The sequence below is a fragment of the Staurois parvus genome, unplaced genomic scaffold, assembly GCF_062004578.1.
Source record: "Staurois parvus isolate SC_StPar_1 unplaced genomic scaffold, SC_StPar_1.0 ptg001162l, whole genome shotgun sequence".
NCBI lineage: Eukaryota > Metazoa > Chordata > Amphibia > Anura > Ranidae > Staurois > Staurois parvus.
In genome coordinates, this window is record NW_028318958.1 from 7,875,312 (window position 1) to 7,901,712 (window position 26,401).

General features: G+C 43.9%; 1 protein-coding gene and 1 non-coding gene across 2 annotated transcripts in view; one reads left to right on the forward strand and one right to left on the reverse strand.

The window, feature by feature from the left end:
- Positions 1 to 26,401, reverse strand: part of LOC149439062 (protein DOP1B-like) — a 657,792-nt gene that overhangs the window by 213,793 nt on the left and 417,598 nt on the right. Inside the window, exon 17 of the mRNA XM_089659538.1 lies at positions 16,252 to 16,331. The gene's annotated coding sequence lies outside the window, so the exon portion shown is untranslated. The remainder of the gene's footprint in view (positions 1 to 16,251; positions 16,332 to 26,401) is intronic.
- On the forward strand, positions 3,556 to 3,628 carry TRNAR-CCU (transfer RNA arginine (anticodon CCU)). The gene has a single exon. It is a non-coding gene; the product is annotated as a tRNA-Arg (tRNA).

Below are 26,401 nucleotides of genomic sequence, written 5' to 3' on the forward strand. Positions count from 1 at the left end.
TGGCCTAGGAATATTCTCATCCTTTTTTTCTCCCCTTATTGTTTCTACAGGTCAATAAAGATTTGCCATACACCATCACAGCAGACTATTACTCCTTGGGAGTGATAGTATATGAGATGGCGTTGGGTGTGCGGCCATTCGACGATGAAATACACAAAGAAGACTTGTTGAAGAAAATCACCATTATGAACCCTCATTATGCAGCTGAAATGGATGTTCACCTCCATGATCTCATACATAACGTGAGTATATACAGCTTTACCTTCATTTAACAGACAAAACCATTTCTATAGACCTAGTTATAAGTTCAGGAAACATGATTGCATGGGAAGAACGCCAGTCACCACTCCTCTTGGAGCTGTGCTGCAGTTACCAGCAATAAAATGCAGACATGCTGAATTTTATTGCAGCATTCCAAGCTGGATCGCATGTCAATATACAGCTGTGCAGCACACCACGCTGCTGTACAGTCACACGAATGAAGTGTCAACTTTGTACACTCTGCACACTTCAAATAAAGTTCAAACAAAAATAAGGCAGCTGTGTGATGTGATGAAATGTGCACCACACCGCCCACTACTGCCAGTTCACTGCAGCCAGAATGGATGGCTGCTGGACACTGAACAGCTGTGCTTATACAGACAGCATATAGAACTCCCCTGGGGATGCCATCGGTGGAAGAAATAATCCTGGCAGTTGTAGAATGAATAGAAAGGTAATTTTTATACATTCTTCATAACAATTCATTGTGCACTCTATTGTGTTATATTATAAAAAAATACCCTTAAAGCGGTAATAAACCGCAGACAAAACAAATAAATAATTCCCCTGCAAGGTAATGTCCTAATGTGCTGCCATGCATTGTATACTAGCACATTATGTAAAACTTACATTAAAACGAAGCCCTCCAGCGGCACGCTGTCACCCCTGTAGAGGCTTCCATATTCACCCGTCTTCCTTCCGGGTTCGTGAGCTCCGGCCTTCTGACAGGCTGGGTCGCGATGACGTCACTTCCGCACATGCACACGGGAGTCCCGGGCCACAGCACACCGCTCTGAAGAACGGCACGGGTATAAAAGAAGAGAGAATATCTCCTAAACAGTGCACGTTTAGGAGATATTCATTTTACTTACAGGTAATCTTTATTATAAGCTCACCTTTAGGTAAAATTAAAAAACAGAGTTTACAACCACTTTACAACCTCTAATAAGCGAACATGACAGAAATAATCCAATCAGGACATAGTGGCGGGTTTACAAGCAAAATCAAGGAAGCTGAAATATGTCACTGTTAGAATCCAATATTACAATGGGGAGTTCTGTGGGTCACATATTGTTATTGTTCTCCAGTGTTTCTTATCATATTTCTTTCTTCTTTACAGCTCTTATGTCGAGACCAGCACACGCGGGCAATCCTGGTACGGGACATCAGACAGCACCCATTCTTCAAAACGATTGACTGGACTGCAGTGGAACAAGGATCCTCACCCCCAGCATTTACTCCAAAACCAGTAAGTATACGAATAACGGAGGGGTCCATGTATGTTGGGGGGGAGGGGAGATTTTTAGCAATATCTAATGTTTATTTTTGTACAGAATTCTCACATTTGGTCACATGACCTGGGTACTCGTCTGAATGAATTCTGTTTTTTTATTGGTGTTTAGCACTGCAAAGGTGTCAGGCGCACAGCTTAGACCTGCTTAATTTTACTTGGTGATCATGCCAATAACACACTTCCTGTCCTGGGGTGACAACGCTGACTTACTGTACCAATGGAGAAGAAGTGTTGTCATCCTTGCCTGATTAGAACTACAAACACCTTCACCTCTCCTTATCTCCATTACACAGAGGGGATTGCTTTGTAGTTCACAGACAAGCTGAGAAAGCTGATAACACGGAGATCTCAGTTCAGGGCATAGGAACTTACAAGGTCTCTGGATTTCTGACAGGACTAACAGGTATTTTTCTGTACCTGAAGATAATGTATTTAGCCTGACAGAAACAAAGAAAATTAATGCAGTCTCCACATCTAAGAATTACCTGGAATAAATGACATTTTTATTCTTGGCATTAGATATACATCAAGGGGGTGTTAATGCAGTGTAATGCTTCTGACCGCTAGAGGGAGCTGGGGATGAATGATCCCTCTTGGGATACGTTGCTGCACATCGAGGCTTGGGGGTCACCAAGCTTTGTCCCCAATTTCTGTTTTAGTCAGAAATATTAATGAATGTCCTTTTTACTCTTTCCAGACTTTGAATGAACCGGAAGAATTCAATATGAAGATGGAGAAATTTATGGCCAATAAAGACAGAGAGGTTCCGAAAAAGGGAAAGCATGTATTCAGAGACTATTCCTACATCAGCGAAACTCTGAAGCAGGAGCTAAGGGCTTCTCTCCACCAACAAAATCAGGGGGCCATGAATCTACATGGAAAGTCAAAAAATATATGAACATCTTAAGTCAACAAAAAAAATCTCCACCAGCAAGATAATGGCGAAATTTGCTAGTATCCATCGCACATTAACCCCTTCACGTCGGCGCCTCACGGCCCTTTGAGGGGTTTCTGAGGGGCAGGGTTTAGGGTCATGTGACTGACGTGATTGGCGGTCAGAGCAGTCACATGATCAGAAAGGTCCTAATCACAAGGAGAGATCAGGACCTTTCCGTGATAATCAGACACAAGTGCTGGGAGCGCGCAGGGCGCATGCTCTCAGCACATTTGTTTACAAATAGTACGCAAATAGGTGGCCACTCTGCGTAAAGTCCCAGCTGCTGAGAGGCCGCATATTTGCGTACGCTTGGCGTGAACAAGTTAACAAGCAAAATATACGATGCACTGACTTGATGGGAAAAACTTAAAAACCCTAGACTGATGATTCAGGGACGATCCGATCGCCTTAGGGGGTCAGGAAGGAATTTTTTTCCCCTTTGGAGAACATCAAACCAAGGGGGGGTTTTGCCTTCCTCTGAATCATCAGACGTTTTAGGAGTCTGAAAAGGCAGCACCTGTGAGGAGTCGGAGGAAAACACTGACCAATCTCCAATAGAAAGAGGAGAGCATTATGCACAGGGCGCAGAGTTCAGGAGTGCATTATGCACAGGGTTCAGGAATGTGTAACCCACAGAGTGTAAGGGTTCAGGAGTGCATTATGCACAGGGCACAGGGTTCAGGAGTGCATTATGCACAGGGCGCAGGGTTCAGGAGTGCATTAAGCACAGGGCGCAGAGTTCAGGAGTGCATTAAGCACAGGCCGTAGTATTCAGGAGTGCATTAAGCACAGGGCGCAGGGTTCAGGAGTGCATTAAGCACAGGGCGCAGGGTTCAGCCCCGACTCAGTTCTGATCTCACCTGCAACCCCCATGGTGATCCACCATGTTCTGATTGATAGGATTGATAGATAGATAAATAGATAGATATAGATAGACAGAGAGAGAGAGAGAGAGAGAAAGAGATAGATAGATAGATAGATAGATAGATAGATAGATAGATAGAAAAAATAATAGATAAAAAAAAAAAAAAATAATAGATTGAGATATAGCTGGATAAATAAAGCTCCGGTGGCCTAATGGATAAGGCACTGGCCTCCTAAGCCAGGAATTGTGGGTTCGAGTCCCACCTGGGGTGATATCTTGCTTGTCTCTTTTACCAGGACGAGGGGAGGATGAAGAATAAAACCATCCAGGAGGAGATCTACCTCTCTGTGCTTCATGTGACAGTCCTAGAAGTTCCCTTTCCTGAAACCTTAACAATATATGTGTGCAATCACTATCTCACTTTGGAGCAGACTCCATGGACAACTTGGTGGTTTTTTGCCATCAGTCTTCTATGTTTCTTTCCCAGTAAACTCCCCAAGAATGGCCATAACCCCCAGCATTGGTATTAGTGGGGCCAAAAAATTGCCCAGGCATGAGTGATCAATTGCTGCAAAAACCACCCACAATATTGGTGTCACTGTCAGTAATAAAACCCCCAAATTCCTGTGAATAACTCAAATAACCCCCAATATTGGTGTCAATGGCTACAATCTGAGGAATTTTGACTTACCTGTAATGTCCATAGTATGGTACAAGACACAGGCAACTTAATTCATATACCATGGGTTATAGGTTTGTACCTTCAGGTACTTGGACACTGGAAAGCTTTTGAGGACACGTCCCCCTAGGGCAAATTACATCCCCCCCAATATAATCCTACCCCACTCTGTGAATCCTCTGTTTTGTAGCAAGCCATACAGAATAACTAAGGAATTGAACTGAAAGGTGGCCTGTGCCCCGTACTGTACTCCAAAAGGGATAATTCCCACTATGTGAAGTGACTGGTGTTTTACCACACTGTCAGTCGCTGGTCATCGAAAGGACTTACAGAATACAATTGCTTTCTATGTGCCCTGTTCACACTACAATGCAGCCCAGAGCTGAGACATGCTGCATTTTATCGCAGGACTGCATGGCAGTGTACAGCAGCCCAGTACACCACACTGCTGTACAGTGGCATGAATGAAGCATCATTTTTGTGCACTTCAAATAAAGTTTCTACAAAAAAAATAAATAAAAAGGAGCTGTATGATGTACTGAATAGCGCATCACACCACCCCTGTAACAGTCGGAATGCGCAGCTGATGGAGAGGTAAACTGATGAGATGAAACTCTCCGACATCTGTCCGTTCTGTGTGAACTCAGCCTAAGATCAGTCCAAATTCCTCTGATTCTAAATCACACAGTACAGGATAATGGCATCCTATTCATACACCATGGGACATCTCCAAGCAATGAATTCCAGAGTGGGCAACAACTAGGCAAACAGAACTGGCCCAAGAAATAACAGGGTTATACCCCCCAGTTTCTGTGTGTCACTGCAACAACCTTGTGGGCGAAAGATGCATCTGCTGAAGATTGGACATCCAGCCGGTAAAACTTTGTAAAAGTATGAAGAGAAAGCCGGGGGCAGAAGACCAGGTGGTGGCCATACAGAGTTGGGTGACAGAGGTTTGGTGCCTAAAGGCCGGGGATAAACAGATCCAGTGCAGTGGGAACATAAAAGGGAAGAGGAAGGGATGTTTTTGAACATAAGCTCTTGTATTCAAACCCTGTATTCACTGTACAATGGTGGGTTTTGAAGAGGGGTGCCCTTTGTGAGGACCCACAGAAAGGGCAAACGGGAAATCGAGCAATGTCGTCACTTTTTGGATGTTTGGGAGCCGAGCACAAAGATGGCAGGGCAATGTCCTCAGCTTTGGATGGTTGGGAGCCGGGAACAAGAATGGCAGAGCAATGTCCTCACATTTGGATGGTTGGGAGCCGGGAACAAGAATGGCAGAGCAATGTGCTCATATCTGGATGTTTGGGAGCAGGGAACAAGAATGGCAGAGCAACGTCCTCACCTTTGGATGGTTGGGAGCCGGGAACAAGAATGGCAGAGCAATGTCCTCACATTTGGATGGTTGGGAGCCGGGAACAAGAATGGCAGTTCAATGTCCTCACATTTGGATGGTTGGGAGCCGGGAACAAGAATGGCAGAGCAATGTCCTCACATTTGGATGGTTGGGAGCCGGGAACAAGAATGGCAGAGCAATGTCCTCACATCTGGATGGTTGGGAGCCGGGAACAAGAATGGCAGAGCAATGTCCTCACCTTTGGATGGTTGAAAGGCGGGCACAAGGAAGGCAGAGCAACGTCCTCATTCAGATTAAATGCCAAATCCAACTTTAAAAGAAAAGATGGTCTGGGGTGTAACACAACCTTGTCACTATGAAGGATGAGGAAAGGCTCTTTACAGGAAAGAGCTGCCAATTCAGAACACTTCTGAATGTTCTGACGAAAAGGCTACTTTGCTGGCAAGAATCTCTAAGAGGATATCCCTGTTGGGTTCAGAAGGACACAAAAAAACAAATGAAGGTCCCAAGGAAGCTCAGGGTGCTGCAAAGGGGGCCTGATACAGAACCACCTTGAATAAAAGTTTTTACAAGAGAATGCAAAGAAAAGGCATCTGACAAAGGATGGATAATGCGGAAATCAGCTCATGTAGGGTGAACTGTGCTCTCATCGGGTTCAGATAAAATTTCCAGGTACAAGGAGACAATTTACTGCCTTTAGCAGGTAGGAGACTCCAAATAAAACATCCCTCTATCCTTTATCCTTAAGACCTGGATTTCTAAAGCCATGCTGGAAAAGCCAGAGACGGTCCAAATGGTGGCAGCTTTCAGCTCTGTCACATTTTGAATGACAATTGCGCGGTCAGGCAACACTGTACCCAAATGACATTTTTATCACTGTGTTCACACAAATAGAGCTTTTTTGGTGGTATTTGATCACCACTGTGTGTTTATATTTTTTGCTGAATAAACAAAAAATAGAACAAAAATTGTGAAGAAAAAAAGGAATTTTTCTTTGTTTCTGTTATAAAATTTTGCAAACAATAACCTTTCTTCATAGATTTAGGCCAAAATGTTTTCTGCTGCATTTCTTTAGTAAATTTAACCCAAATCAGTGTTTATTATATAGTCTGTAGGAAAGTTATAGAGTCCACAAACTATGGTATATATCTAAAAATCTATCAATTCTGATGTGCTGATGGCCAATCTCATTTCTTGAGGCCTGAAAATGTCAGGACAGTACAAATACAAATGCCCCCTTTTTGGAAAGTAGACAGTGCAAGGTATTCAAGAGGCATGGCAAGTTTTTTGAAATTGCCATTTTGTGTCACAATTCTTAGGAAAATTAAAAAATAAAAAACTGTTAATAGACTGCCTCCATGATACAAGAGACTGTTAAATCGGCCATAGATGGAGCATTTGGTGGTTGCAGAAAAGAAAAATCGCTCAATTCACTCATCAACACAGCTGACTGTGTTGATGAGTGAATTGAGCAATTTTTCTGATAGGTTGATAGGGGGATCCCTCTTCTGAAGCCATTGTGCTCTCCCCGTGGGGGGAGGGGGAACAGTCCTTGCCATGAGAACACAGTGATTACTGCAAGCGGCTATAACAGCTGTTAGCAATAATCACATGCAAAATCTGACAGGCAGGTTGTACCCAAGTTGAGCGATCGATCGACTTGGATATATTCAGCCTGCCAATACATGATTTGAATCTCGCCCAGTCACTGATGAACTGGCCGACATTCGAAAAAGTCTATAGCAGGCTTTAGAAACTTCTGCCATGATATAAGATACTGATAAAGACTGCCACCACAATAAGAGACTGTTAGAGACTGCCACCATATTACGAAGGACAGCTAAAGACTGCTGTCATCTAACTGACAGACTGCTGCCAGGTTACAGGAGACAGCTGGGGACTGCTACCCTTGTCTAAAGAAGTGACACACTCCTGCCATGTTACAAAAGACTGATAAGACTACAGCAATGTTACAATTTAGTTGATAAGCACAGGCCTGGCACATTACTATGTTAGTTTACATCTGGCTGTGCAGTGACACCCCATAACGTGGAACCTGAGGAAGTGCCCGGCAGGTACAGACATGAGTTGGGTATTTGCACCTCATACCTTGTGAACTTTCCTCAGAGAGGCAAATGGAGACCTCATCGTGCCGATTGTTCTCTTCCGCCATACCAGCTATGGGGTCTGCTGTAGGAGTCAGAAAAGAGGAGGCGGAGACCTGGTGTTCAGGGAAGAAGGCCAGCTCTCGCAGGACAACAATTAGTCTCTATCTTTTGGTCTTTTTTTGGTGGTTGATTCTCACCTCCTTTTGCTCTTTTGTGATCAGAGAATTGATCATCTTTTATGACTTTGGCCTGGGTCTCTTTGACCAACTCCTCCCCCCATTTCATGTGATCCTTATCTGTTCCAAATTGGTGGAGAAGAGTTGCTCATTTGATCATCTCCCTATAAATTTAGAGCAGTTCCGACAATACAATTTGAACATCCCTGGTGAATGTGAAGTGAAGACAGAATTTCCTTCATTAAATCTACTGACTTACACTGCAATGCATGCTCACTGGACGCATGTTCACTATACGGCTTGTGGACACCTGACCATCTCTCTGGAGGGTCTGTGGGAATTTGTCCCATTTGTGAGGTCAGGTACCGGTGATGGATGAGAAGATCTGGCTCACACATTGGGCCTCACAATGAGCTCCAGAAAGAAAGACCTGGCTCGCCATCGACCTTTCAATTCATCCCAAAGGTGTTCAGTAGGGTTGAGGTCAGGGCTCTGTGCAGGACACTCCAGTTCCTCCACATCAACCTGGTCATCCATATCTTTGTGAAGCTGGCTTTGTACACAGGGGACAGTCATGGGGGGAACAGAAAAGGGTCTTCACCAAAAGGTTACCAAAAATTTGGAAGAATATGATTGTCTCCAATGTCTTTGTATGATAGAGTATTACTGGGACCCTTCATTGGAGACACCTGTATTCCGTCAATAGGGAGGAGGGGGGGAGGGGAGTCATACACTTTTCTCCAAACAGTGCAGGGATGACAAAAAAACTCAATTACATCACCGGCCGCATCAGCATTAACCACTTCAGCTCCGAAAGGGTTTACCAACTTTGTGACCTGGCTATTTTTTGCAATTTAGCACTGCGCTACTTCAACTGGCAATTGTGTGGTCATGCAACACTGTACCCAAATTGCGTTTATATTTTTTTTTAATAAATAGAGCTTTTATAACTGCTTACCGACCACCCTATAGCAGAAATACAGCTACAGGGCGGCACGGGTGCACAAAATCACGTATATATGCGTGATCTTGCATTTCCGGTTAGGGGGGTGCGTGCACCCTACCTGCGCCACCGTTCACGGCCGTGGCTGTCGATTACTTGCCGGCGCCTGGCGATATCCGAGGATCTCTGACGAGGAGGAGAACTGCCATCCGAAGCAGTGTGCTTACAGTGAAGCACACTGACTCCGCCCCCTAGTAAAACACTCCCAACACACAGTTAACCCTTTGATCGCCCCTCATGTTAACCCCTTCCTGTCCAGTGCCATTAGTACAGTGTCAGTGCTTTTTTTTTTTTAGCACTGCTCACTGTATTGGTGTCACTGGGGATGTCAGTGACACCAAGTCAGTTCCACCCAGTGTCAGAATGTCCACAGCAGTCCCGCTATGAGTTACTGATTGCTGCCATTACTAGTAAAAATGGAAAAAAAAAATCCCAGTATGTATACCGCCATTTGTAAACGATATAACTTTCACGTAAACCAATTGATTTACACATATTGGGAATTTTGTTTAGCAAAAGACATGGAGCAGAATATATTTTGGCCTAAATTTATGACAAAATTTGATTTTCTACATTTTTTCACTGGACAGGTTTAATAGCAAAAAGTCAAAAATATTATTTTTTTTCTCAAAATTGTCGGTCTTTTTTTTTTAGCACAAACAATAAAATATGAACAGGCAATCAAATACCATCAAAAGAAAGCTCAATTCGGGGGGAAAAAAGGACATGAATTTAATTTGGGTGCAGCGTTGCATGACTGCACAATTGTCAGTTAAAGTAACGCTGCGCCATAGCGCAAAAAATGGCCTGGTCAGGAAGGGGGTAAATCCTCAGGAGGAGAAGGGGTTAATGGTATTTACTAACCACTGGGTTTTTTTTTATTTTTTGCTATATAAATAAACGCAGGCCCAACATTTGGGGAAAAAACAACATTTTTTATTTTATTATTAAACATATCCAATAAAGAGTTTTTAAAAAATCTAATTTCTTCATAAATTTAGGCCAAAATGTTATCTGCTACATGTCTTTGGTAAAAAAATAATCCTAAAAAGTGTATATTGATTGGTTTGCATGAAAGTTATAGCGTCTACAGTGGATGGGATATATACTGGAATTTTTTTTTTTTTTTTAATACTAGTAATGGCGTGGTGGCCAATCTGACGCTGACACTGGGGAGAAACTAACAGCCACTGACATCTCCAGTGACACTAATAGACTGATCATTGATAATACTATACACTGTCAGTGTGCTAATGACACTGGCTGGGAAATGGTTAACATTTAGGGGTGATCAAGGGGTTAACTGTGTGCCTACCATGTGTAATGTGTGCTGCTTTTACTAATAGACCTCTTTGTTTCTCATCCCTGCAAAGATCATTCCCTCTGTAGAGAGCTCTGTGTTGTTTGTCAACACAGGGCCATGGCCTGTGATTGGATGCAACCTCTCAGCAGATCCTGGCCGTGAATCATTGACTGACAGATTTTTACTGTGTACCATCACAGCTGGTGTTGGCAGGGGTTGGGGGTATGGGGCACATGTGTGCACCCTATACCCAGAAGAAGGCAGCGACACATCAGTACGTCGCTTTGTCTGTGCGGGCTGCCCGTCACATAGGAGTTTATGTAGAAAACTCCCGGCAATCAGTCAGCATTGCAGCCTTACAATATGGTGTCACCCTCTACAAAGTGACAGAAATGGGGAGTCGGAATTAAAGACCAGCAGAAGCCTTGCACAGAGAATCTTCGGTAACAAACACTTTTCCTAACGATGATGATATCAGGTGTTGATGTCGGTCTCCTTGTGTCTGTGTGTGTACAGTGCACAGTTTCCTCTGGTTTAGGAGGCCCCAGAGTTCTACAGCCTCTGTCCCAAAGGACTCAAGATCAATTTCACTTTCAGTGACACCAACGATGGGGCTTATCTTTCTCCTGCTCTCTCTGCAGTGTGCCGCAAGGCCAAAATTTCTCTAAAGTGAAGTAAAGCGTAGAGGTATAGGTCTGACACCACAAGCCATTCAGTGTTGCCACACCCATGACACCACGCCCAATTTTCACTACACCCACTTTTTGCCACTCCCCTATGTAACCGGCCTGTGGCACACTGCACACACCCTGTTTTATTTTCAGCCACTCCAAATTATTTTCAAATGTTGGCACCTATGTACTTCCTGTGTGGTCACAGGGACAGGTGTGTTAGAGGGTGTGTGGGGGTGAGGGGTGTTTTGTATGTGTGTTTGTTCCCTGTCTGTATATGCTGGTGTGTGTATGTGTAGACATATTTGTGCGTGTTAGGGATAGGTGACACTAGCGGTATTGTTCACTGGCAAGGGACAGGATCACCATGAGGATCAGAGGAAATACTCCACTAGCTCCTTGTATTGGTCCCTCACTGTTAGGATTGATATCACCGATGAAACCACCACAGGGAGTCCCTTGTTACTAATCCTACCAGACAGGGCCCAGGTCAGCATTCACTCTGCTGCCGATTTTGCTGCCCTGCCGTTCTACATCCTCCTACTGACCACCGACATACAAGGGCATTCTTCCTTCTAATGATCATACATGTAAAGAGGCGTTCTTCTTCCAACTGACCACATATCTAAGGGAGCATTCTTTCTTCGATGGACCACCAAGGTAAGCCACCATTCTTCCTTCTACTGACCAGCAACATCAATTAGCATTTCTCCTACTGACAACCCATGTTAAGGATATTCTTTCCTTTCTTTTACTGACCACCCACACTCACCTACTGGTCACCCATTTGAGTCCTCAAAACTACGTATAAGATCTGAGCCCTAAAAAAGGAGGAGAATTTTCATCCCCTGAAAGGCATTGCCTGTTCCATGTTGTCTTGTTACAGGCGAACAATAGGGGCACCATGGGAATAATTCTGTAGAAGAACAACACATGATGGTTCCACCCAGTCAGGCTCAGAATTGAAAAGACCCTCATAATAACAAGACCTGATGGAGATCCACACAATAATAGAACCTGAGGAAGACACTCCAAATATTAGATCCTGATGTAGAACCACATAGTACTGGAACCAGATGGAGACCCTCATAATAACACACTTTGACAGAGATCCACATAATAATAGAACCTGAGGGAGACCCTCCAAATATTAGATCCTGATGTAGAACCACATAGTACTGGAACCAGATGGAGACCCTCATAATAACACACTTTGACAGAGATCCACACAATAATAGAACCTGAGGAAGACCCTCCAAATATTAGATCCTCATGTAGAACCACATAATACTGGAACCAGATGGAGACCCTCATAATAACACAACTTGACAAAGATCCACATAATAATTGAACCTGAGGGAGAACCTTTAAATATTAAAACTTGATGGAGACCTTCATAATAATGAAGAGATTGTTGATGGAGATCAACATAAATACTGGAACCTGAGGAAACCCTCAAAATCTGACGGAGAACCACTTAATAGTGAAACCTGATGGACATACGTCTAATAACAAAACCTGATGGATACCCTCATACTATTGGAACCTAATGGAGACCCTCATAATATTTTACCCTGATAGAGGTCCACATAATAAAGGAATCTGACAGAGACCCTAATAATATTGGAACATTATGGAGACCCTAATTAAAACGGAACCTGGTGGTGATCTTTATAATAACACAAACTAATGGAGACCCTCATATTACTGGAACCTAGAGGAGACTTTCATATTACCTGATAGAACCTGACAGAGATCTATATAATATTGGACCCTAGAGGAGACCCTCAAAATGCATTCTGTATATACACACTGCGTCAGTGGGAAGAATGTCTCCTTACATAGGTGTCACTGAGAATACCCCTTACATTGGTGGACAGTGGGAAGAATTCTCCTTACATTGGTGTCATTTGGAAGAATGTCCCTTACATTGGTGTCAGTGGGAAGAATTATCTTTACATTGGTGTCAGTGGGAAAAATATCCCTTACATTGGTGTCACTGAGCAGAATGTCCCTTACACTGGTGTCAGTGGGAAGAATGTCCCTTGCATTGTTGTCAGTGGGAAGAATTCTCTTTACATTGTTGTCAGTGGGAAGAATTCCTCTTACATTGATGTCACTGAGAAGAATTCTCCTTACATTGGTGGTCAGTGGAAAGAATTCTCCTTACATTGGCGTAATTTGGAAGAATATCCCTTATATTGGTGTCAGTGGGTAGAATTCTCTTTACATTGGTGTCAGTGGAAAGAATGTCCCTTACATTAGTGTCAGTTGGAAGAATGTCCCTTACATTTGTGGTCAGTGGGAAGAAAGTCCCTTACATTGGTGTCAGTGGCAAGAATGTCCCTTACATTGGTGTCAATGGCAAGAATGTCCCTTATATTAGTGTCAGTGGGAAGAATGTCCCTTACATTGGTGTCAGTGGGAAGGATGCTCCTTACTTTAGTGTCCCTGAGAAGAATGCCCAGCACATTGGTGTCATTAAGAAGAATTCTCCTTACATTGGTGGTCAGTGGCAAGAATTCTCTTTACATTGGTGTCAGTGGGAAGAATGTCCCTTACACTGGTGTCAGTGGCAAGAATTCTCTTTACATTGGTGTCAGTGGAAAGAATGTTCCTTACATTGGTGTCAGTGGGAAGAATTCTCCTTACATTGGTGTCAGTGGGAAGAATTCTCTTTACATTGGTGTCAGTGGAAAGAATGTTCCTTACATTGGTGTCAGTGGGAAGAATTCTCCTTACATTGGTGTCAGTGGGAAGAATTCTCCTTACATTGGTGGTCACTGCGAAGAATGCCCCTCACATTGGTGTCAGTGGCAAGAATGTCCCTTACATTGGTGTCAGTGGGAAGAAAGTCCCTTACATTGGTGTCAGAGGGAAGAATGTACCTTGCATTGGTGTCAGTGGGAAGAATTCTCTTTACATTGGTGTCAGTGAGGAGAATTTCCCCCTTACATTGGTGTAAGTGGGAAGGTTTAGGGGTCTGAAAAGACATCACCTCTGAGGAATCAAAGGATAAAAGTGACAGATCTCTGATGTTTATCAAAGCCAACCCAGAAACATTTCCTTCTATGGATTTATCTTCAGTAAAAATTGGTTGTACACTCATTTTATATTCCACAAAATAATAACTTTAAAAAAAGACAACAAATAAGCAAAGCCCCGGTGACCTAATGAATAAGGCATTGGCCTCCTAAGCCAGGGATTGTGGGTTCGAGTCCCACCTGGGGTGCTTCATATTTTTCTGTACATAGAATACAGAGAACTGACACTCCATTTGAGTTTACTTTAAAAAAAAAAAAAACTTCATTAACCGCTTCCCCTCCGCCCTATAGCAGAATTACTGCTGCAGGGTGGCACGGGTACACAAAATCACGTATATATATATGATTTTGAAGCTCCAGGTAGGGGGCATGTGAACTCCCTACCAGCGCCACCATTCGCGGTCTTGGCTGTCAATCACTGAGTCCCGGCCGATGATTACTTGCGGGTACCCGGTGATCGCCGAATATCTTCAACGGGGGAGAGACCTGTGTATAAACAATACAGATCTCTCCCCTGTCAGCTCCTGCACACTGTATAGCAGATGGAAAACACACACAGCACACAGTTAACTCTTTGATCACCCCAGATGTTAACCCCTTCCTGCCCAGTGTCATTAGTACAGTGTCAGTGCTTTTTATTAGCACTTATCACTGTATTGGTGTCACTGGGGATGTCGACATTACTAGTAAAAAAAACAAACAAAAACAAAATTCCAGTATATATATATATATATATATATCATCATTTGTAAACACTATAACTTTCATGTAAGCCAATTAATTTACACATATTGGGATTTTTTTTAGCAGAGACATGTAGCAGAATACATTTTGGCCAAAATGTATTACAAAATTTGAATTTTACATTTTTTTATTATAAAAAATATTGTTCTTTTCTCAAAATTGTCACTTTTTTTGTTTATAGAGCAGAAAAGTACAGTAGTGATGTCATCTCTATTTAGCAGCCAACATGCAGAGTACTTTGTTCAATGTTATCCCACTAGAGGGCTCAGGAGAAACCGCCAGCAACCTGCAAAGGGGGGCCAGGGTTGCGACTGCCTAGGGGCCTCCTCGGAGTTGAATCTGCCACTACCAGTGAGATCAAAATCCCACAAGAATGCCCTCTTGTAATGGGTCTGAGTGCATTCTTGAGCGGTTTCCAACACCCAGACCTGTTGAAAGGTGTGCTGACATCATTTTTTCACACAAATAAAGCTTTCTTTGGTGGTATTTGATCACCGCTGGGTTCTTTATTTTGTATTATATAAATTAAAAAATACCAAACATTTTGAAAAAAAATATTCTTTCTTTCTGCTATAAAACACCCAATAAAAAAAAATTAAAGCTTAGACCAATTTTAGGCCAAAATTAATTTTGCTACATGTATTTGGTTAAAAAAAATCCCAATCAGTGTATATTGGTTTGTATGAAAGTTATAGTGTTTACAAACCATGGTATGTATACTGGAATTTACAGAGCTGTAGACGCTATGCTGGTCATGGCTGCGATCAGCAACTTATAGTGGGACTGTGATAGTGTGGTGGAAAATCTAGTGCTAGCTGATGCTGACGGGGAGGACACTAACTGATACTGACATCAATAGTGGCACTAATACAGTGATCAGTGCTGATACTGTACACTGTCACTGTACACTGGCTGGGAAGGGGTTAACATATAGGGTGATCAAGGGGTCAATTGTGTGCCTAACAATGTGTAATGTGTGTAATATAGGTAAAATGGTAAACGAGCGCTAGAAATGTACGTATGGATAGCAGCTTGCATAAATAGGTAAAACCTCCAACCCTCTTAAACAATATCTCACAAAAATGCAGCGCTAAAATAGACAATCTAAAATGTCATCACACAAACATAGGTGCATCACTCAATGGCGTATTGAAAACGCATATAAAAAAGAGATGATCAGTCCAATATATCATAAAACATAATAAAAAATATATAAAATAAAGTGAAAATGCGTGTACAACATCCAGAAGTGTATTAGTGACACAATAAATCTTCTATAGGTGCAAATCCGTGTCTCAGGTGTGCGTGGAAAAGAGAGTAAGTTGCACTAACCAGATAGCACAAATTATAGCGCTTTTGAGTAATCAGGACCACTCCTGGTCATCATCATCCTGGGATGCATGGAACATCTCTGACAACAGGTCTGCATATAGCCTCTCCTCCACTGACACTCTCCATATTAATGGGAAGAAACTCTTCACTAATGTGCACCCGCTGGTCAGCACTCCACCTTGGTGGCTCAAAATAAATGAGCCAAAGAACAAAGTGCTAAGAGTGTAGTAGGTTTATTAAATGAACATGAATAATAGATGAAAAACAGGTGGGCTCACATCTGGACCATAGTGATAATATGGTAAACAGGCATATAAGATATAATTCGGAACCAAGATGGCCGCCAGCCTCCCTCGTGGCTCAGGCAGTGTAAATAAAACTGGCTTTGGCTACTCCCTGATGCATTTCGTGCAACAGCACGTTTTCAAAGGGCTTTTTTGCTGCAGCGGTTAAGAAAGAGAATATGTTCCTTACCGGGTTTGGTCCAGAAGTCTCTCCAGAACAATCCAAAAGGAGACCCAGGCGAAGCTACATGTCCGGAGTTGCTGACCCAGCTGTAAAGCAAGAGAAGAAAATAAAGTGTTACTGCAAGCTTTGCTTTGGCTATGAAAAATGAAGATGGTTCCACCAGTTCTTTTACTTCAGAATAAATGTCATCTCTTTGTGTCTGTTATGAAGGTTTCATATTGCAGATTTTAAATGATGCCAAAACAGCAGTCGGTCAGCACAGAGTGACCAGATGAAACAATGCTGCGTGTATCAGAGGTGTGGACATTTTTGCAAAAAACTAAATCGGAGTCCCAATCTACTTGTCCCTCATGACAATCTGCTTGTCCTGATAAAGAAAAAATACATTTGAACCAAAACCGTATTTAAATCTTCGATGATTTTAGGAATGTCTGGGTCTATCCTTTATCCCTTTCGCTGCCAGAGCCCTTTTTGTTTTTGCACACGTTTACAAAACCATTTTAGGATTGAAGATTACAAAAAAACCCCAAAAATGATCTATTTTCTGAAAGCAGAGACCTTAGAGAATAAAATAGCGGTAGTTCCAATTGATGTCACACGACATTACCACAAAGGTCTAGGAAACCCAACATTTCAGTAAAAGATACACTTCATTTTAGGGCACAAAATAGCAATAAATTACCCTTTTTGTTTTTGGTAAAATATAAAAGACGAGGTTGCTTCGAATAAATAGATATCCAGCATGTCAAACCTTAAATATACATGCGCTCGTGAAATGGCAACAAACTTTAGTGCCCTATATTTTGTATAGGTGACGCTTTTAAAGCCCCTTATATGTCATTAGTGTAGTGTTACAGAGGTCTGGGGCTAGAATTATTGCTCTCAATCCGGCGTGTGCGACGATATGTAACATGTGTATACCAATTGATGTTTTCATGTGTTGGTGCGCCGTGTGCTTTTAAAATTTTTTGTTGCTGGGGTTTATGTGCTTGCGTGTAATTTTTATGTGCTTGTGTGTAATTTTTTACAATTAAAAAACAAATGTTTTACGTAAGTATTTTTTTTCTTCTTCACATAGGGGCCAAAAAGTCCCCTATGCGATGATTTTTGGTCACAGGTTCTCTTTATTGAGACATCCAGGGTCCAAAAGACCTTGCATGGCTCCCTTGTACTGCACTGGATGTAATGCAGTGCACATCACACTGCATTACATTCTTTCATGGCCTCGATGGCCGGGAAATCTGTCAATGGGGACCCGGAAGTGACGTCAGAACATAATTTCTGGGTCAGGACAAGAAGAGGAGGGGAGTGAAAATGTCCGCACTCCTCTATCCTCTCTACATGCTGGCACCTGCTGAACTGGTCCCGTTCCCACAGATGGACAAGTGGAGCCTGGGAGACATAGCGGACGAGACGGAGGTATGTGGGGTGGTGGAGGAAGCTGTTACTGTGGGCTGTGTGGAATCAATCGGCGGCAGCACTGCCGCCCGAATGCTTCCACCTGACAGGTGAGTTAAATGTTCCAAAAAACGACCTGCCCGGTGCCCAAAATTACATATCCCGAGTGTTGGACGATACAAAGTGAACATCCCTGCTGAATGTGAAGTGTAGAATTTCCTTCATTAAATCTACTGACTTACACTGCAATGCATGCTCACTGGACGCATGCTCAATATATGGCTTGTGGACTCCTGATCATCTCTCCTAATCAGCTTGTTAGCCATTCAATTCCAGAACCAAAGGCAGTGACCTGCAGGTGCCTCTATAACATCCTTCAACTTCTAGGAAGACTCTGGAGGGTGACTGTGGGAATTTGTCCCATTTGTACGGTCAGGTACCGGCGATGGATGAGAAGACCTGGCTCACACATTGGGCCTCACATTGGGTGCCAGAAAAAAAGACCTGGCTTGTCATGGCCATTCCAATTCATCCCCAAGGTGTTCAGTAGGGTTGAGGTCAGGGCTCTGTGCAGGACACTCCAGTTCCTCCACACCAAACTGGTCATCCATGTCTTTGTGAAGCTGGCTTTGTACACAGGGGACAGTCATGGAGGGAACAGAAAAGAGTCTGTAGGGATGGCAAAAAAACTCAATTACATCACCGGCCGCACCAGCATTACCCACTTCAGCTCCGAAAGGGTTTATCAACTTTGCGACCTGGCTATTTTTTGCAATTTAGCACTGCGCTACTTCAACTGGCAATTTTGAAGTCATGCAACCCTGTACCCAAATTACATTTATATCTTTTTTTAATAAATAGAGCCTTTTTAACCGCTTATTGACCACCCTATAGCAGAAATAGGTTGCTAAAATAATTGCTATTTAGCACTGCGCTACTTTTAATGGGAATTGCGCAGTCATGTAACGCTGTACCCAAATTAAGTTTCTATCTTTTTTTTCACACAAATAGAGCTTTTTTATGGTATTTAGTCCCCACTGAGATTTTTATTTTTTTTGCTATATAAATGAAAACAGACATTTTTGAAAAAAAAAATATTTTTTACTTTCTATTATAAAACATATCTAATCAAGGTGTTTTTTACAAATCTAATTTTTTCATAAATTTAGATAAAAATGTACACTGCTGCATGTCTTTGATGAAAAAAAAAAAACACAAAAAGTGTATATTGATTGGTTTGCATGAACGTTATAGCGTCTACAGTGGATGGGATATATACTTGAATTTTTATACTAGTGATGGCAGTAATCAGTGACTTATAATGGGACTGTGATAGCGTGGCGGCCAATCTGACACTATCTGACACTGGGAAGAAATTGACTAATGGCCACTGACATCTCTAGTGACACTAATAGACTGATCATTGATCATACTATACACTGTCAGTGTACTAATGACACTGGCTGGGAAAGGGTTAACATTTAGGGGTGATCAAGGGGTTAACTGTGTGCTGCTTTTACTAATAGACCTCTTTGTATCTCATCCCTGCACAGATCATTCCCTCTGTAGAGAGCTCTGTGTTGTTTGTCAACACAGGGCTCTGGGCTGTGATTAGACACAGCCTATCAGCAGATCCTAGCCGTAAATCATTGGTTGACAGATTCCTGCTGTGTGCACCCTATACCCAGAAGAAGGCAGCTACACATCAGTACGTTGCTTTGTCTGTGCGGGCCGCCCATCACATGGGGGGTTGTTTAGAAAACTCCCAGAAATCAGTCAGCCTTGCAGCCTTACAATATGGTGTCACCCTCTACAAAGTAACAGAAATGGGGAGTTGGAATTACAGACCAGCAGAAGCTTCACAGAGAGAATCTTCGGTAACAAACACTTTTCCTAACGACGATGAATATCCTCTGCCCTTATTTGTTTCAAATTTGTCGGTCTTTTTTGGTTTATAGTGCAAAATATTTAAAAACTGCAGATGTGATCAAATACCACCAGAAGAAAGCTCTATTTGTGGGGGGGAAAGGACATGAATGTCATTTGAGTGCAGAGTTGCATGACCGCACAATTTTCAAAGTAAGCGAGTGCCGTATCACAAATCCTATGGAAGGCAAGTGGGTATTCTTCTATGGATGGAGCTTCCTGGAGGAAATGATTGGTGTACTTTCTGATCGGTTAGATTCCACCATGTAATATCGGGTGTTGATGTCGGTCTCCTTGTGTCTGTGTGTGTACAGTGCACAGCTTCCTCTGGTTTAGGAGGCCCCAGAGTTCTACAGCCTCTGTCCCAAAGGACTCAAGATCAATTTCACTTTTAGTGACACCAACGATGGGGCTTATCTTTCTCCTGCTCTCTCTGCAGTGTGCCGCCAGGCCTAAATTTCTCTAAAATGAAGTAAAGCGTAGAGGTATAGGTCTGACACCACAAGCCATTCAGTGTTGCCACACCCATGACACCACGCCCAATTTTCACTACACCCACTTTTTGCCACTCCCCTATGTAACCGGCCTGTGGCACACTGCACACACCCTGTTTTATTTTCAGCCACTCCAAATTATTTTCAAATGTTGGCACCTATGTACTTCCTGTGTGGTCACAGGGACAGGTGTGTTAGAGGGTGTGTGGGGGTGAGGGGTGTTTTGTATGTGTGTTTGTTCCCTGTCTGTATATGCTGGTGTGTGTATGTGTAGACATATTTGTGTGTGTTAGGGATAGGTGACACTAGCAGTACTGTTCACTGGCAAGGGACAGGATCACAATGAGGATCGGAGGAAATACTCCACTAGCTCCTTGTATTGGTCCCTCACTGTTAGGATGAGCGTGCCGTTGCTCCATCACCGATGAAACCACCACAGGGAGTCCCTTGTTACTAATCCTACCAGACAGGGCCCAGGTCAGCATTCACTCTGCTGCCGATTTTGCTGCCCTGCTGTTCTACATCCTCCTACTGACCACCGACATACGAGGGCATTCTTTCATCTACTGATCATACATGTAAAGAGGCGTTCTTCTTCCAACCGACCACATATCTAAGGGAACCAAAATGTATGAGAAACCCTCAGCGCAATGGACCTCCTATAAAACAAGTATTGCAGCGAGCATGTACTGTGTTCCCACACGTAAACCTGAAATAAAAAAAAATGCAACGCAGTACTATAAACTCAAATACGGTGCTAAATAAATCCAACGTGCAGATGTGAATAGTGACAACAGAACATTGTGCTTCGTGACAATAATATGTTCTACATCCAAAGAAATATCAACACCAGCATTTTGATGTCATAATATTGGGACACCTGTTGATGGTATATTTGGTACACGACGCACAGGAGATATACCGCACAAGCCCATGTGACGATATTGGCGTGTTAAAGGGACAGGTGACTATTGTGTACGGTTCATGTGGTATTTGTATACACTATTCATTTAGCACTGATATATGCAGTTTTATGGATATTTATGTATATGTCTTGATATTTCTTTGGATGTAGCACGTTATTGTCACGAAGCACAATGTTCTGTTGTCACTATTCACATCTGCACGTTGGATTTATTTAGCACCGTATTTGAGTTTATAGTACTGCGCTGCACTTTTGTGATTTATATCTAAGGGAGCATTCTTTCGTCTATGGACCACCAAAGTAAGCCGCCATTCTTCCTTCTACTGACCAGCAAAATAAATTAGCATTTCTTCTACTGACCACCAATGTAAAGGGGCATTCTTCCATTTACTGACCTCTCACGTACTGACCGCATCCCTTCTACTGACCACCAATGTAAAGGAGCATTCTTCCATTTACTGACCTCTCACGTACTGACCGCATCCCTTCTATTGACCACCAATGTAAAGGGGCATTCTTTCATTTACTGACCTCTCATGTACTGACCGCATCCCTTCTACTGACCACCCATGTAAAGGGGCATTCTTCCATTTACTGACCTCTCACGTACTGACCGCATCCCTTCTACTGACCACCAATGTAAAGAGGCATTCTTCCATTTACTGACCTCTCACGTACTGACCGCATCCCTTCTACTGACCACAAATGTAAAGGGGCATTCCTCCATTTACTGACCTCTCATGTACTGACCGCATCCCTTCTACTGACCACCAATGCAAAGGGGCATTCTTCCATTTACTGACCTCTCACCTACTGACCGCATCCCTTCTACTGACCACCAATGTAAAGGGGCATTCTTCCATTTACTGACCTCTCATGTACTGACCGCATCCCTTCTACTGACCACCCATGTAAAGGGGCATTCTTCCATTTACTGACCTCTCACGTACTGACTGCATCCCTTCTATTGACCACTAATGTAAAGGGGCATTCTTCCATTTACTGACCTCTCACGTACTGACCGCATCCCTTCTACTGACCACCAATATAAAGAGGTATTCTTCCATATACGGACCGCATCCCTTCAACTGACCACCAAAGTAAAGGGGCATGCTAATCTTACCAGACAGGGCCCAGGTCAGCATTCACTCTGCTGCCTATTTTGCTGCCCTGCCGTTCCACATCCTCCTACTGACCACCGACATACAAGGGCATTCTTCCTTCTAATGATCATACATGTAAAAAGGCGTTCTTCTTCCAACTGACCACATATCTAAGGGTGCATTCTTTCTTCGATGGACCACCAAGGTAAGCCACCATTCTTCCTTCTATTGACCAGCAACATCAATTAGCATTTCTCCTACAGACAACCCATGTTAAGGATATTCTTCCATTTACTGACTTCTCATGTAAGGAGACTCTCCTTCTTATATTTACCACCCCATAAAGGAACATTCCCTACTGACCACATAGCTTCTACTGACCACCAACAGAAGGGAACCTCCTTCCTTTTACTGACCACCCACACCCACCTACTGGTCACCCATTTCTGAGTCCTCCAAACTACAAATACGATCTGAGCCCTGAAGAAGAACTTTCATCCCCAAAGGCATTGTCTGAGCCATGTTGTCTTGTTATGGGCGAACAATTACATACACACCTGGAGGGGACCCTCATATTACTGGAACCTGGAGGCGACCCTCATATTAAAGGTACCTGGAGGGGACCCTCATATTACAGGAACCTGGAGGACACCCTCATATTACTGGAACCTGGAGAGGACCCTCATATAACAGGAACCTGGAAGAGACTCTCTTTATTAGTGGAACCTGGAGGGGACCCTCATAATACAGGAACCTGGAGGGGACCCTCTTTATTAGTGGAACCTGGAGGGGACCCTCTTTATTAGTGGAACCTGGAGGGGACCCTCATATTACTGGAACCTGTAGGGGACCCTCTTTATTAGTGGAACCTGGAGGGGACCTTCTTATTAATGGAACCTGGAGGGGACCCTCTTATTACTGGAACCTGTAGGGGACCCTCTTTATTACTGGAACCTGGAGAGGACCCTCTTTATTACTGGAACCAGGAGGGGACCCTCTTTATTACTGGAACCTGGAGGGGACCCTCTTATTACTGGAACCTGGAGGGGACCCTCATATTACTGGAAACTGGAGGGGACAATCATATTATTGGAACCTGGAGGGGACCCTCATATTATTGGAACCTGGAGGGGACCCTAATATTACAGGAACCTGGAGGGGACCCTCATATTACTGGAACCTGGAGGGGACCCTCATATTACAAGAACCTGGAGGGGACCCCCATATTACTGGAACCTGGAGGGGACCCTCATATAACAGGAACCTGGAGGAGACTCTCTTTATTAGTGGAACCTGGAGGGGACCCTCATATTACTGGAACCTGGAGGGGACCCTCATAATACAGGAACCTGGAGGGGACCCTCTTTATTAGTGGAACCTGGAGGGGACCCTCATATTACTGGAACCTGGAGGGGACCCTCATATTACAGGAACCTGGAGGGGACCCTCTTTATTAGTGGAACCTGGAGGGGACCTTCCTATTACCGGAACCTGGAGGAGACCCTCATATTACTGGAACCTGGAGGGGACCCTCATATTACTGGAACCTGGAGGGGACACTCATATTACTGGAACCTAGAGGGGACCATCATATTATTGGAACCTGGAGGGGACCCTCTTTATTACCGGAACCTGGAGGGGACCCTGATATTACTGGAACCTGGAGGGGACCCTCATATTACTGGAACCTGAAGGATACCCTCATATTACTGGAACCTGAAGGGGACCCTCATATTACTGGAACCTGGAGGAGACCCTCATATTACTGGAACCTGGAGGGGACCCTCATATTACAGGAACCTGGAGGGGACCCTCTTTATTAGTGGAACCTGGAGGGGACCCTCATATTACTGGAACCTGGAGGGGACCCTCATATTACTGGAACCTGGAAGGGACCCTCATATTACTGGAACCTGGAGGGGACCCTCATATTACTGGAATCTGGAGGGGACCCTCATAATAACAGAACCCGATAGAGACCCTCATTATAATAGAACCTGACAGGGACCCCCCATTATAATAGAGCCTGATGTTGACCATTATAATAGAGCCTGACGGGGACCCCTCATTATAATAGAACCTGACAGGGACCCCCCCATTATAATAGAACCTGACGGGGACCCCCATTATAATAGAACCTGACGGGGACCCCCATTATAATAGAACCTGATGGGGACCCTCGGCCTGTTCTGTAGCCCCTCATAGAATTCCAGCATGGGTTGTAATGCTCGGTATGGAAGAAGCTGTCTCCCCCTCAAAAGGTGTCACCAGGACAGGGAGTGAAATCTCCTCAGGGATCACAGACTGTGATGAGACAGATCTCGGTGGTCTCCCCTCCCTCTCTCTATGGAGCCTGAAAAGCTCACCAAGGGCCCCTTTCCGGATCTGAGGGCCACACCGGGTCCCGAGTGCTACCCCGTCCTCTCCATAGAGGCCCCGGACATCCGGGTACAACGCGGAGGACAAAAACACCCAGCAACTCCGGGGCGGCCTGCACTCCGTCTCCATGGTGACCGGACCTCACCGTACAACAGGCCGCGGGCCCGGCGGTGACGTACCGGGAGGGGGAGGAGCTCCGGGGACAGGCAGCACACCAGAGAGAGGGCCCGACACCGGGCATCTCCGCTCTCTTCCTCCGTATAACCGGCGAGGCTGGGCGTTTCTCTGTCCAAACCCGCCCACGACTAACCCTTAACCGCCTTCCACAGAGAGCAGCTGAGCTCTTACTGGCTGCTAGCAAAGGGGCGGAGCCACCAACATTCACATCTGTCATCATTTCCACCAATCATACATGGCATCAGTGGGAAGAATGTCCCTTACACTGGTGTCAGAGGGAAGAATGTCCCATACATTGGTGTCACTGGGAAGAATGCACCTTACATTGGTGTCACTGGGAAGAATGTCCCATACATTGGTGTCACTGGGAAGAATGCACCTTACATTGGTGTCAGAGGGAAGAGTGTCCCATACATTGGTGTCACTGGGAAGAATACCCCTTACATTGGTGTCACCAAGAAGAATGCACTTTACATTGGTGTCAGAGGGAAGAATGTCCCATACATTGGTGTCACTGGGAAGAATGCTCCATGCATCGGTGTCAATGGGAAAAGTATCCCTTACATTGGGGTCACTGGGAAGAATGTCCGTTGTATTAGTGTCAGAGGGACGAAAGTTCCTTACATTGGTGTCACTGAGAATAATGTCCCTTACATGGGTGTCACTGGAAAGACTGCACCTTACATTGGTGTCAGTGGGAATAATGTCCTTTACATTGGTGTCACTGAGAAGAATGCTCCTTACATCGGTGTCAGTGGGAAGAAAAACTCTTATATTGGTGTCACTGAGTGGAATGTCCCTTACATTGGTGTCAGGGGAAAGAATGTCCCTTACATTGGTGTCAATAGGAAGAATGTCCCATATATTGGTGTCAGTGGGAAGATTGTCCCTTGCATTGGTGAAACTGAGAAGAATGTCCCTCACATTGGTGTCAATGGGAAGAGAATCCCTTACATTGGTGTCACTGAAAATAATGCCCCTCACATTGGTGTCATTGAGAATAATGTCCCTTACATTGGTGACATTGAGAAGAATGTCCCTTACAAGGATCTTGCCTTGGTGTCATTGATAACCATGTCCCTCACATGGGTGTCAGTGGAAAGAATGCCCTTTATAGTGTTGTTAATAAGAAGAATGTCCCATGCATTGGTGTCAGAGGGAAGAATGTCCCTTACATTGGTGTCACTGAGAATAATGTCCCTTACATGGGTGTCACATTAAAAAATGCCCCTTACATTGGTGTCATTGAGAAGGATATCCCTTACATTGGTGTCGGGGAAGAATGTTGCTTACTTTGGTGTCACTGAGAATAATGTTCCTTACATGGGTGTCAGAGTGAAGAATGACTCTTACATTGGTGTCACTGGGAAGAATGACCCGTACATGGGTGTCATTGGGAAGAATTCTCCTTACATTGGTGTCAGAGGGATGAGTGTCCCATACATGGGTGACTTTTAGAATAATGTCCCTTCATTTGTGTCAGTGGAAAGTTTGCCCCTTCTATTGGTGTCATTGAGAAGAATGTCCCTTTCATTGGTGTCAGAGGGAAGAATGCCCCTTATATTGGTGTCATTGAGAATAATGTACCTTTACATAGGTGTCATTGAGAAGAATGCTTACATTGGTGTCAGATGGAAAAACGGGCCACTATTCCCCCATTGATACCAATGATGGGACACTATTCCTCCCACTGACACCAATAATGGGGGCACTATTCCTCCCACTGACACCAATGCTGGGGCACTATTCCTCCC